Below are 14377 nucleotides of genomic sequence, written 5' to 3' on the forward strand. Positions count from 1 at the left end.
GCTCTGTCTGTGGCTGTGGCTCTCTTTCAGGGTCTGGTTCTGAATGAAGATCTGGTTCTGACTCTGATTCAGAGTCTCATGATGGCTCTTCCTCTGCCTCCGACCCAGCTATGTTTGAGGGTCTGGCTCTCTTTCAGGCTCTGGTTCTGAATTAGGGTTTTGTTCTGGCTCTGGCTGTGTCTCTGGCTCTGGCTCCAGCTCCAGCTCCGGCACTGTATCAAGTACTGCTGCAGACTCAGGCTGTGGCTCTAGGCTGTGGCTGCAGCTATGTTTTGCGCTCCGGCCCTGTATCAAGCCCTATTTCTGGCTCTGGCTCTGGCTCTGGCTCTGGCTTTCTTTCAGCTCTGGCTCTGAATGAGGCTCTGGCTCTGGCTCTGATTCATGGTCTCACTCTGACTCTGATTCAGGGTCTCGTTCTGGCTCTGGCTCTGGCACTCTATCAAGGACTGTTTCAGACTCAGGTTGTGGCTGTGGCTCTGCCTCTGTTTCAGGCTCAGGCTCTGTTTGAGGCTATGTCTCTGTTTCAGGCTCCTGCACTGTATCAAGTACTGTTGCAGACTCAGGCTGTGGCTCTAGGCTGTGGCTGCAGCTATGTTTTGCGCTCCGGCCCTGTATCAAGCCCTATTTCTGGCTCTGGCTCTGGCTCTGGCTCTGGCTCTGGCTCTGGCACTCTATCAAGGACTGTTTCAGACTCAGGCTGTCGCTGTGGCTCTTCCTCTGTTTCAGGCTCAGGCTCTGTTTGAGGCTATGTCTCTGTTTCAGGCTCCGGCACTGTATCAAGTACTGTTGCAGACTCAGGCTGTGGCTCTAGGCTGTGGCTGTGGCTGTTGCTCTGGTTCTGGCTGTGGCTCTTTTTCAGGCTCTGGTTCTGAATGAGGGCTTGGTTATGGCACTGATTCAGGGTCTCGCTCTGTCTCTGGCTGTGTCTCTGTTGCACCTCAAACGGTGGTTTGTTGTTGTCGTTGTTGTTGTTATTTTCTTTCTGGGGTGGGACAAATGTTTAGTTGGGGCGGGGATTATTTTAAGTTTAGCATAATTGTTTCTTGCTTTGTTTTTCTTTTACTATTTTTTTAGGTTATTGTATAGTTTGTATTTTGCTTTTTAAGGGGAAAGGGTCAGGGCTGCCTGGGAGGGGGCCTCAGGCAACAGAATGGCTGGGGCAGGTTCCCTACGGGGGGATGTGTTGGAACACCCAATCTCTGTTATCGCGGATGGGAGGAGCAGTTGCGCTAAGACCAGACCACGTCTTTACCGAAGATCTGGTTCTGACTCTGATTCTGATTCTCTGATTCTGGCTCTCTATCAAGGGCTGTTTCAGACTCAGGCTGTGGCTGTGGCTCTGGTTCTGGCTCTGGCTCTTTCTCAGGCTCTGGTTCTGAATGAGGGCTTGGTTCTGGCACTGATTCAGGGTCTCGCTCTGGCTCTGGCTCTGGCACTCTATCAAGGACTGTTTCAGACTTAGGCTGTGGCTGTGGCTGTGGCTCTGTTTCCATTCTTACAATGGAATTGAAGCACGTGAACGTAAGCGGGTACTCGCTTGGTGATAAATAAGGATCAGGCAGACTCAGCAATGGAGAATAAGAAGGTAAGGTTTATTGCCAGGCAATAAGGACCCAGTTTGGAATCTCTTCCAAAAGGAACTTGGACCCCGATTGACAGAAATCCAGAGGTCTTTATACCTGAGCAGATCACAGCAAATCATAGATCATCAGACAACCATGAGACAGTCACGATATTGTCAGCAAAAATTAGCCAATTAGCAAGCTTCTTGCCACGCTACCAGCTCCTGGTCAAGCACTGGTCAAGCATGGAGTTCCAGTTCTGCTTTCCGATGCTTGCAGTGACGCTCTGTCTAACCTCTCCCCTAGTTATGACAGGACAGGGAGTTTGGAGATTTTGTGGTTTTGCTCTTCCTGTTCTGTGGATTAATTTAGCCTGTATCTGAGGGGATTTTGTACCAGTATCTCTGATTCACGTCTTTCCCTTGTCCAGGGTACACGGATGTTTGTAGGGGAAAGGTCGGCTCCTAACTTTGCTGTTTCAAGCAGTTTGCAGTTAGCTAAGGCACAGCTTCCCTTTGATTCAAAATGGATTATAAAATACTGTAAGCCTTGATTATGTGTGAGCATATATGAATATATCGATTACTGATAACTGATTATATGGATAGCATAGGGGTAGCCCTTCTTCCTTGCCTCAGAATGTACACAATGTCTCTGTTTCAGGCTCCTGCACTGTATCAAGTACTGTTGCAGACTCAGGCTGTGGCTCTAGGCTGTGGCTGCAGCTATGTTTTGCGCTCCGGCCCTGTATCAAGCCCTATTTCTGGCTCTGGCTCTGGCTCTGGCTCTGGCTCTGGCTCTGGCTCTGAATGAGGCTCTGGCTCTGGCACTCTATCACGGACTGTTTCAGACTCACGCTGTGGCTGTGGCTCTTCCTCTGTTTCAGGCTCAGGCTCTGTTTGAGGCTATGTCTCTGTTTCAGGCTCCGGCACTGTATCAAGTACTGTTGCAGACTCAGGCTGTGGCTCTAGGCTGTGGCTGTGGCTGTTGCTCTGGTTCTGGCTGTGGCTCTCTTTCAGGGTCTGGTTCTGAATGAAGATCTGGTTCTGACTCTGATTCAGAGTCTTATGATGGCTCTTCCTCTGCCTCCGACCCAGCTATGTTTGAGGGTCTGGCTCTCTTTCAGGCTCTGGTTCTGAATTAGGGTTTTGTTCTGGCTCTGGCTGTGTCTCTGGCTCTGGCTCCAGCTCCAGCTCCGGCACTGTATCAAGTACTGCTGCAGACTCAGGCTGTGGCTCTAGGCTGTGGCTGCAGCTATGTTTTGCGCTCCGGCCCTGTATCAAGCCTTGGCTCTGGCTCTGGCTCTGGCTCTGGCTCTGGCTCTCTTTCAGCTCTGGCTCTGAATGAGGCTCTGGCTCTGGCTCTGATTCATGGTCTCACTCTGACTCTGATTCAGGGTCTCGTTCTGGCTCTGGCTCTGGCACTCTATCAAGGACTGTTTCAGACTCAGGTTGTGGCTGTGGCTCTGCCTCTGTTTCAGGCTCAGGCTCTGTTTGAGGCTATGTCTCTGTTTCAGGCTCCTGCACTGTATCAAGTACTGTTGCAGACTCAGGCTGTGGCTCTAGGCTGTGGCTGCAGCTATGTTTTGCGCTCCGGCCCTGTATCAAGCCCTATTTCTGGCTCTGGCTCTGGCTCTGGCTCTGGCTCTGGCTCTGGCTCTGGCTCTGAATGAGGCTCTGGCTCTGGCACTCTATCAAGGACTGTTTCAGACTCAGGCTGTGGCTGTGGCTCTTCCTCTGTTTCAGGCTCAGGCTCTGTTTGAGGCTATGTCTCTGTTTCAGGCTCCGGCACTGTATCAAGTACTGTTGCAGACTCAGGCTGTGGCTCTAGGCTGTGGCTGTGGCTGTTGCTCTGGTTCTGGCTGTGGCTCTTTTTCAGGCTCTGGTTCTGAATGAGGGCTTGGTTATGGCACTGATTCAGGGTCTCGCTCTGTCTCTGGCTGTGTCTCTGTTGCACCTCAAACGGTGGTTTGTTGTTGTCGTTGTTGTTGTTATTTTCTTTCTGGGGTGGGACAAATGTTTAGTTGGGGCGGGGATTATTTTAAGTTTAGCATAATTGTTTCTTGCTTTGTTTTTCTTTTACTATTTTTTTAGGTTATTGTATAGTTTGTATTTTGCTTTTTAAGGGGAAAGGGTCAGGGCTGCCTGGGAGGGGGCCTCAGGCAACAGAATGGCTGGGGCAGGTTCCCTACGGGGGGATGTGTTGGAACACCCAATCTCTGTTATCGCGGATGGGAGGAGCAGTTGCGCTAAGACCAGACCACGTCTTTACCGAAGATCTGGTTCTGACTCTGATTCTGATTCTCTGATTCTGGCTCTCTATTGTAGCAGGAACCCCCCCACCCCAATCATTCTGCTTGTACAAACTTCACACACACACACACTCACACACTACATACGCCACATCTCTTTTATAAATTCATAGAAAATCAACCATACATCGGATTTGCACTGTTCCATTTTTATTTTACTCCATATGACAAGAACTAACAAAGGGGGGTGACTTATTCCTGGTCAGCCATAATCCCTCCACCATCTCAGCACATCCCAGCACATCTGCAGGAGCCCTGCCCAGATGATCCCAGACAGAAGACAATCAAAATCACAAAGAACGTGCATATGGGAGTGGATTCAGCATGGACTGAAACAAAGGGAATGATCAGATCTTCCCTCAGGGGGCAGGAAACTGCAAACTCCCCTTTGTCTCCTGGAAGTGACTCATGGGGAGGGGGGAAAGGAGGAACCAGCCAGGTGACAAGATACTCAGGTTACCACCAACTCCTCCCTCAACCCCTCCTCTCTGTAATATATGCATGATGTTTCTGGGGGTGGGCTTGACCTAGAGGAGGGGAATTTGAAAAGTTTTTATAAGACCTTGCACACTATTTTTCTGGGTCTTTCCTCTCTCCTGCAAGTGAGGGGAACACCCTGATGCATCAGTTCAATAAAGGCCAAGCCTACAGGCTGCTGTTTTGCTCCAAGTTATCCTGGTTGGTGTCTTTGTTTTGTCCAAGGGATCCCTCGGATTTTTCCTGCAACACTATCAAGGGCTGTTTCAGACTCAGGCTGTGGCTGTGGCTGTGGCTCTGGTTCTGGCTCTGGCTCTTTCTCAGGCTCTGGTTCTGAATGAGGGCTTGGTTCTGGCACTGATTCAGGGTCTCGCTCTGGCTCTGGCTCTGGCACTCTATCAAGGACTGTTTCAGACTTAGGCTGTGGCTGTGGCTCTGTTTCCATTCTTACAATGGAATTGAAGCACGTGAACGTAAGCGGGTACTCGCTTGGTGATAAATAAGGATCAGGCTTATAAATAAGGATCAGGCTTCCGGGACGCCGCGGCCGTGGGAAGGAGCGCGAGGCAACCCTCCGGGGAGGTCTCGAACAATACGGAGTCTTGGAGGGGTCACGAGGGCTCCGTGAACCCCGAAACCACAGGTGGAATATCCTGTGGGACGAGGTACCCAGCGTGGCTGCGTGTGCTCGCCCGTGTTGCCGGCGTTTAACAGGGCTGGAGCCGCAGCGTGAAGGGGAAGCAACAGACTCCATATTGTGAAGCCTCAGGCTCCGAGGGAAAGCGGCGGACCTCCAACAGCAGCAGAAAAGCTGGGAAATTGCTGCTGGCCATTGCGGAGAAGCAGTGGGAAATAACTGGATAATATTGAGAAACAAAGGAGTAAAGACTGGAAAGATATTTTGTGATAAGAACCCAGCGGAGACCAGATATAGATGAAAGGAGGAGGAATCCACCACCGGCGGTAAGGGGTAAAGAGAGTACAACAGAAGGCTGGTGGAGAAGAAAAGATCTGAAGCTTCACCGCCAAGTGAGAGTGGAGGAGAGACCTCAGACACGAAGTACAAGGAGTCAGAGGTAAAGTAACAACGAGATTTCTTGATGGACTAAAATATAGAGAAAAGAGAAGGAGCACCCCTAACATACTGGGACGGAGAATGTTATAACAGGTTGGGGGGGGCTCCACAGACACACCTTTTGCTCTTAACTGCTCATAGCTGGATACAAACTTTCTTAAGGCGGTGTATAGGAGGGGAGTACTTTATCGGCTGAGCGGAACCCAGGCTTCCACTCTAAATCCTAATATTAATCACGTAGGGGCAAAGGACAGAAACTGTAGAAAGAAAGTTTTTGTTTGGAATCTCTACGTGAGCGCTCTGCTGGAGGAAGCAGGGGAGGAAGCAAAACGGCCTGGGATTTAGTTCTGATACTCTGCTCTACAGCGTCCTTGATTCAAATGGAGTAACGCATGTGTTCTTTACCTCTATGATTTAAAGAGACATACCAAACTTCCGCTATATAGCATTTGCAGGGGAAGAAGCAAACGGCTTGGGACTTAGTTTTGGTACTCTGCTTTACAGCGTCTTTGATTCAAATGGAGCAACGCCTTTGTCCTTTACCTCTGTGATTTAAAGAGACATACCAAACCTCCGCTATATAGCATTTGCATTTGAAATTGAATAATGCCTCTGTCCTCCATTGATAGGATTTAAAGAGACATACCAAATCTTATACCAAACCTTTGAATAAGGGAAAACTGGGGAGGACTGAACCCAGCTTTCAACTTAAAGAGAACACGTTTTTGCAGGAGTCTATTGTTTTCTTTGAACGTACCATTCTGCCTTTGTGGTTTGAGGTCCTCACTACATTTTCGCTCCCAAGGTATTAAAGGTATTAAAGGCTAAAGTACGGGTTACCATTCAGTGGTAGTTCTATTCTAACACCACTTCCTCCACTCTATTGACTAAGTAGCTAAATCGTGGGTAAAGACTGTCTGTTATCTGGTTAACTAATCTTCTTGGAGTTAAAGGAGAAACAACCTTAAGCAGACAAGATGCCAAATGGATCGAAAAAGGGTCTGGCAACACCAGCGGAAAGGAGGCCATCAAGACAAGAATAAGGCAAAGATACAAGAGAAATTAGAGACTATGATACCTTGATGGCAGAAATAAGAAAAGAATTTAAAAATAATGAACAATATATTGAAAAAAAGTTAATAGAAGTACAAAACATCATAGATAAGAAACTGGAGGGGGTGGTGGGAGAATTGACAGGAAAGGTTAAGGACCTATCGGTAAGAACAAAAACCCTTGAGGACTCAATGAAAAGGGTGCAAAAAGATACGAAAGACAGTAAGAAGGAAGTGGACAGGATGAGAGTAGAAATTAAGGAATTAGGAAAGATACAGGAAGAATTGTTGGACAACATGGCTATGACACAGATGAGACAAAATCAAGCCAATTTAAAATTCAGAGGTATACCGGAAAAGCTAAATGAGAATATCAGGGCTAAAGTGGTGAAAGAATTGGCAATTTGGTTAGGCAGGAAGGAAGAAGAGATAAATCATCACTTGATAAACACTTTCCGAATAAGAGCAAAATCGGCTAAAGCCAAAGAAAAAAAAATTACCAGGAGATGTAATAGCCATGTTTAATTCTTTTGAGATAAGAAATGAAATACTGAAACAAAACTTCATCAAAAGGTTATATATCGAGGGAAACCTAATTATTATCTTTAAAGAGATTCCTTCGAGATTCCTTCGAAGGAGAGAGCCTTATAAAAAATTAACAAACCAATTGAAAAAAAACGGGATATTGTACAGATGGGAGTTCCCGGAAGGTATTTCATTTCACTTTAAGGAAAAAAGGTTCAAACTGTCCACTACTCTAGAACTGCAAAAATTTGCAAGGAGATATGAGAAGGATTTGGGAAAGATGATGGGGGGGGGAAGAGGTAGAGGAGCAGCAAGGAGAGGAGGGGGAGGGTGAAAGGAGCGAAGAAGAAGAAAGAAGGGAGAGCTCAGTAGAGGAAAAGGAAGAAGTAGAAGAAAGAGAACAGTAGACTCTATCGAGATTTGAGAAGCTAAAACTAGTTAACAGATGACCTTAAAAATACTAAACTGGAATGTGAATGGGTTGAACAATAAAAATAAAAGGAACCAGATTGTACATATACTATTAAAAAAGAACTGTGACCTAATTTGCCTACAAGAGACTCATGTAGCGAACAAACATAAGAGGGTATTGAAGAACAAGAAACTAGGAATGGATTTTGTAGCTTCGGATAAGGTTAAAAAAAGAGGGGTGGTTATATATATAAAGGAAAAATTCAATCCACAGTTATTGTACAAAGATGAAGAAGGAAGATTGATAGTAGTTCAGATGGTGTTTCATGGAGAAAAAATAATAGTAGTTGGAATATACGCACCAAATGACAAAAAGTCAGCCTTCTATTTAGAGTTAGACAATAAGTTGATGGAGTGGATGGATCAAAAAATAATATTGATGGGAGACTTTAATGGGGTGGTTTCCCCAAATTTAGATAGATTAACAAAATCCCAGGAGAAGAACCAAGGCAAGCTACCTCGATCTTTTTTTGATATGGTAAATAACCTAGGACTAAACGATGCATGGAGATATAAAAACCCCACGACAAAACAATATACTTTTTTCTCAAACCCAAATCAGAGTTGGGGGAGAATAGATAATATTTGGATATCGAAGGAATTGATACAGAACCTAGTTAAGTCTGAGATTCTCCCACGAACTATCTCTGACCATAATGCGGTCTTCATGGAATTAAGGGGTAAAGACCTCAAAACAGGAAGATGGAGAATGAATGAATTTTTATTTAATGACCAGAAGATTGTAAATAAGGCTATAGAAACTATAAACGATTACTTTAGATGGAACCTAAATGGGGAAACTGAAATAGGGACGGTATGGGACTCAGGAAAGGCTGTGATGAGGGGGTTCTTGATTCAGAAAAATAGCCAATTAAGGAAAGAAAAGGAGTCAAAGAAAGAACAGGTCCTAACACAAATTATGGAAAATGAAAGAAAATTAATTGACAACCCTAGTGATGAGACCGCAAAACAGAATTTAAAGATATTACAAGCCAAATTTTCCATGATAATTAATCAAGAAATAGAATGGAAAATTAAAATGATGAACCAGAAAAACTTTGAGTCAGCAAATAAGATAGGCAAGTATTTGGCGTGGCAAATAAGAGAAAGGAGGAAACAAAATACTATTAATAAGATAAGAGAGGGAGAAAGAATTGTGGAAGAACCAAAAGAAATAAAAAGGATATTTCAAAAATTTTACAAGGATCTATATAAAAAAGGAAAAGAAACAGAACAAGAAATAGACAGCTTCTTGCAAAAATACCACTTAAAACCAATTTTAAATGAAGAAAAAGAGACACTGGATCAGGCAATTACACAAGAGGAGATAGAGAAAGTTATTAGAAAGATGAAAAGTGGGAAAGCGCCGGGGCCGGATGGCCTTCCGGCAAAATACTATAAAACACTAAGCAACCAACTATCCCCAGTGTTAGGTGAGGTGATGAATAATATACTAAAAGAAGGAAGGATCCCCAATACCTGGAAGGAAGCATATATCACGTTAATCCCAAAAAAAGATGTTGATACTTTGGACGTCAAGAACTACAGGCCAATTTCATTATTAAATAACGATTATAAAATATTCGCAGCTGTAATGGCAGAAAGATTGAAAAAGGTATTAAATAAGAGAATACATAAAGACCAAACAGGCTTCCTTCCAGGGAGGCAATTAAGGGAAAATGTGAGGAATTTGATAAATATTATCGAATACTTGGACATGAAAATAGATAGACAGGCGGCATTAATATTTGTAGACGCCGAAAAGGCATTTGATAACATCTCGTGGGACTTCCTAAGCAAAAGCCTGGAAGGAATGGGAATGGGAGAAAAATTTAGGAGAGGTATAGAAGCAATATATAAGGAGCAAAAGGCAAAATTGGTAATAAATAGCACTACAACAGATTACTTCAGTATATATAAAGGAACGAGACAAGGCTGCCCCCTGTCTCCTCTATTATTTATAACAGTATTGGAGATACTTAATGAAAGATTAAGGGAGGCTACAGAAGTTAAAGGGATCAGGGTAGGAAAGAGAGAATTCAAAATAAAAGCTTTTGCAGATGACATTGTACTAACCCTAGAAGACCCACAGAAGAGTACTAAAGAAGCTTTACAAATAATTGAAGAATTCGGAGCGGTTGCAGGGCTCAAGGTAAATAAAGATAAAACCAAAATGTTGGTTAAAAATTTAACAAAGGAGGAAACGATTGATCTAGAACAAAGGGTAGGAATCACGGCAGTTAAGAAAGTGAAATATTTAGGAATTTGGATTACGGCTAAAAACTTAAATCTGTACAAGGACAATTATGAGGTCACCTGGAAGAATATAAAGAAAGATATGGATATCTGGGGAAGACTGAAACTCTCCTTTTTAGGAAGGATAGCAGTAGTAAAAATGAATATTTTACCCAGAATGTTGTTCCTGTTTCAAACTATCCCAATACTTAAAGGTATAAAACAGTGTAAAGAGTGGCAAAGAGCCTTAGCGAAATACATCTGGCAAGGGAAAAGACCACGGATAAAAATGAAAATACTAATAGATAAAAAAGAAAGAGGGGGCTTTTCCCTTCCAGATTTGAGTTTATATTATGAATCAGCGTGCCTACTCTGGATAAAGGAATGGATAAAACTAGAGAATAGAGATATACTGGATCTGGAAGGCTATGATAATAGGTACGGGTGGCACGCGTACCTGTGGTACGGGAAGGTGAAGGTACACAGGAGCTTCTTAAACCATATTTTCAGGGGACCAATCTACCAGGTGTGGGAAAGGAATAAAAACCTCCTTGAAAGGAAAACTCCCTGGTGGATCTCACCAATAGAGGTTCTAACGGTTAAGAAACTAAATATGGAAGGGAACAATGCGACATATGAAGATCTTCTAAGAAAAACAGATCAAGGGCCCAAACTTAGACCCTACGAAGAGATACAAAGCCTACTCACGGGTTGGTTGCAATATCATCAAGTGCATGACTTGTTAAAAGAAGACAAAAAGAGTTTAGGCTTTGATGATAAAAAATCAAAATTTAATGTAGAGGTTATAGATAGCAAGAACAAAACATTGTCTAAAATATATGAGATCTTATTGGAGTGGCAGACAAAAGATGAGGAGGTCAAGGAGGCAATGATTAAATGGGCCATTGACTTTGGGTATAATATTGATTTTGTAAGGTGGTCGGAACTGTGGAATAGTACCATAAAATTTACGGCCTGTACGGCATTGAGAGAGAATATTTGGAAGATGTTATACAGATGGTACCATACACCGGTGAAGCTGGCCAAAATGTATAGGTTACAGAACAACAAATGCTGGAAATGTGGCGAGGTGGAGGGTAATCTTTATCACATGTGGTGGCGTTGTAACAAGGTGAAAGGCTTTTGGGAAATTATTTATAATGAGCTTAAAAAAATATTTAAATACACCTTTCCCAAAAGACCTGAAGCCTTTTTGTTGGGACTGATGGGCAAAGAAATTAAAAAAGAAGATAAGACCATATTTCTTTACGCCACCACCGCAGCAAGAATTATATTGGCGCAAAATTGGAAAGTGGAAAATATACCCAGTTTAAGTGATTGGCAGGCCAAAATGATAAATTATGCCGAGTTGGATAGGTTAACAGTTAAAATTCGAGATCAAGACGAACAGAAATTTCAGAAAAATTGGAGTAAATATTGGAATTATATAGGAACAAATCTATAAAGCACTGGTGGGGATAGGAAAAATTTACTAGCGACTAAATTTGATTTGTGAAAAATAAGTACGGGAGTATGGAACATGTTTGATACTTACCAAAAGGGTGGAGGGGAGTCCCAGGTCTGAAAGAGTGTAGTATATTATGGTTTGTTAGAAATATGTGGTAAACCAGTTTCTTTTTTTGTATAGTCGAGGGAAGGGAAATAATAATTTAAGTAAACAAAGTATACTCTATATGTTAATGTATTATAAGATACACTTAGGTTGGACTTTGAGTATTTATATGTATTCTTATTGTTACCTTCTCTCCTTTTTCTTTGTCCGTGTTTTTTCTTTTTGTATAATCTCAATAAAAAAGTATGATGCAAAAAAAAAAAAAAAAAAAAAAGATAAATAAGGATCAGGCAGACTCAGCAACGGAGAATAAGAAGGTAAGGTTTATTGCCAGGCAATAAGGACCCAGTTTGGAATCTCTTCCACAAAACAATAATCCTTTCTATATAAATTTTCCAATACATTCTGAAAACATAATAAATCCTTAATTGTTGTCCACCTCCTTTTAGTTCCTTTATCACTCGAATGCTAGCACGGAGTCAAAACTATTATTGTATTTTTGAACATATCTTGTATAACCATCCCATTTTTCTGCAAATTTTTGCTTTGAGATTCCTCTGAGTTTGCTAGTCAATTGAGCCGTCTCCACCAATTCCTTTAATTTGCTTTGCCAATCTGTTATTTTTGGAGCCTCGTGATCTTTCCATCCCTTGGCCACAAGTATACGAGCTGCTGCGGTTGCATACAAGAATACCACTCTTAGATTTTTTGGGATCTCTTTATCTAAAATACTTCATAGAAATGCCTCCGTTTTTTTCGTAAAAGTTATCCCCATCATCTTTTTTAATTCATCGTATCTTCCCCCCCCCCAAAAAAAATCTTAATCTTTTCACACGTCCACCACATGTGGCTCATGTCACCGTTATTTCCTCCACATCTCCAACAAGCATTCGCCAAATTTTTACACATTCTTGATCATCTGGAAGGAGTGAGGTACCACCTATGAGCCATTTTCATCATGTTCTCTCTTATATTATAGCTGGCTGTAAATTTCAAATTTACATTCCATCAGTTTCCCCCATCTTTTAGCATAATTGGACGGCCCACATCTTGGGCCCACTTTATCATTGAAGCCTTAACCTCCTCATCCATTACTTTGTAGTCTAAAAGAAGTCTATACATTTTTGCGATTATTTTGGTTTTACTATTCAGCAGTTCTCTTTCAAATCTTGAAGGCTCCTTTTCAAAACCTATCTGCTTATCCTGTCTGAGCACTTCATTCACCTGGAAGTAATCTAGCCAACTAGAAAAGTGATCTTTTATTTTCTCATAACTTATCAATATTTGTTGACCCTCCTCCTCCCCCCTTAATATTGTATTATACGTTATCCAGTTCTCTTTGATGTTGCTGCTTTTTTTAACAGCGATTGCTTCTAGTGGAGAGTTCCATCTTGGGGTTTTCTGTTCCAAATATCTTTTGTATTTTCCCCATACCTTATATATAGCATTTCTTATTATATGATTTGAAAAACTCCTATGCGTCTTTATTTTCCCATAATTAAGATAGCCATGCCACCCAAAACGGGTGTCATGACCTTCTAGATCTAAAATATCCCAATTTTTTTAAATAAATACCAATCTTTCAACCAGAGAAGACATGAGGCTTCGTAATATAGCTTCAAATCCGGTAACCCGTAGCCACCTCTTTCTACAGTATCTATTAATATCTTATGCTTTACTCTTGGTCTTTTACCCTTCCACAAAAATTTAGAAATTTCTTTTTGCCACTTGTTGATACTGCTGGTCTTTCCTGTAATTGGAATCGTTTGGAATAGAAAGAGTAGCTTCGGTAAAACTATCATTTTAATTACCGAAATACGGCCCAGGAATGATAAATTTAACCTTGTCCATGTCTCCAACTGTCTTTGGATATCTTTCCAACAATTGGTATAATTATCTTCATAGAAGTTAATATTCTTTGGTGTTATCCATAATCCTAAATACTTGATTTTGGGGTAGATTTTAATGTGCATGATTTGTTCTAATTCTGCTTTTTCATCTGGCGACATATTTTTAAATATTAGTTTTGTCTTGTTTAAATTCATTTTGAACCCCGCAACTTTACCGTAGCCATATATTATTTCCAACGCCTTTCTTAAACTCTGTTTTGGTTGCTCCGTAGTTATAATTAAATTGTCAGCAAATGCCCTCGTTTTGTAACTTCTATTTCCCAGCATAATCCCTTTTATTTCTTTTTCTTCCCTAATTTGTTTACATAAAACTTCCAATGTTAATATGAAAATTAAGGGGGGTAGTGGGCAACCTTGTCTGACCCCTTTACTGATTTCACACTCCTGTGATAAATTTCCATTGATTATTAAGCCCCAGGGCCCGATCTGATCCCGGCGGAAGCTATTAAACAGCACCCAGCATGGTGGGCCAAAATTCTTGCAAAAATCTTTGATGCAATTAATGCCACGGGCCAGATACCTAGATCATGGAAGGAGTCCATCATAATTCCTATATATAAAAAAGGACCACCAGAGGACCCAGGAAACTATCGTAATATCAGTTTATTATCAATCATCGGAAAAATCTATACTCGCTTCCTGGTAACCAGACTAACCCAATGGGCCGAAGATTCCAATCTGATAGGCCATGAACAGGCCGGGTTTAGACCAAATCGTGCTTCTATTGACCATGCAATAATTCTATATCATTTGGTGCGGAAGTATTCTTCCCCCACTCACGGTCTCCTATGTGCCGCTTTTATAGACCTGAAGGCGGCTTTTGACAGTATCTCTAGAGAGCTGCTATGGGAAAAATTGGCAAAGTGGGGCATAGATAAAAGGCTGTTGTGGCTTATGATCAAATTACATGAAGGGACGGCCGCTAGGGTGAGGTTAACACCTGAGGGCGATCTCACAAACTCTGTACCAATAAATAAGGGGGTACGACAAGGGTGCATCCTTGCCCCCTATCTCTTTAACCTCTATATTAGTGACATGAGAACTTCCCTAGTTGAGGCACAAACCACCATTCATGCACCCAGGCTTGCAGACTATCGCTGCCCCTTACTATTGTACGCTGACGATGCGGTGATCCTCTCATATTCAAGAATCGGTTTGAGGAGGGCCTTTTAGATCTTCGCGTTAT

Source organism: Podarcis muralis, chromosome W, assembly GCF_964188315.1.
Source record: "Podarcis muralis chromosome W, rPodMur119.hap1.1, whole genome shotgun sequence".
In the NCBI taxonomy this organism is placed as follows: domain Eukaryota; kingdom Metazoa; phylum Chordata; class Lepidosauria; order Squamata; family Lacertidae; genus Podarcis; species Podarcis muralis.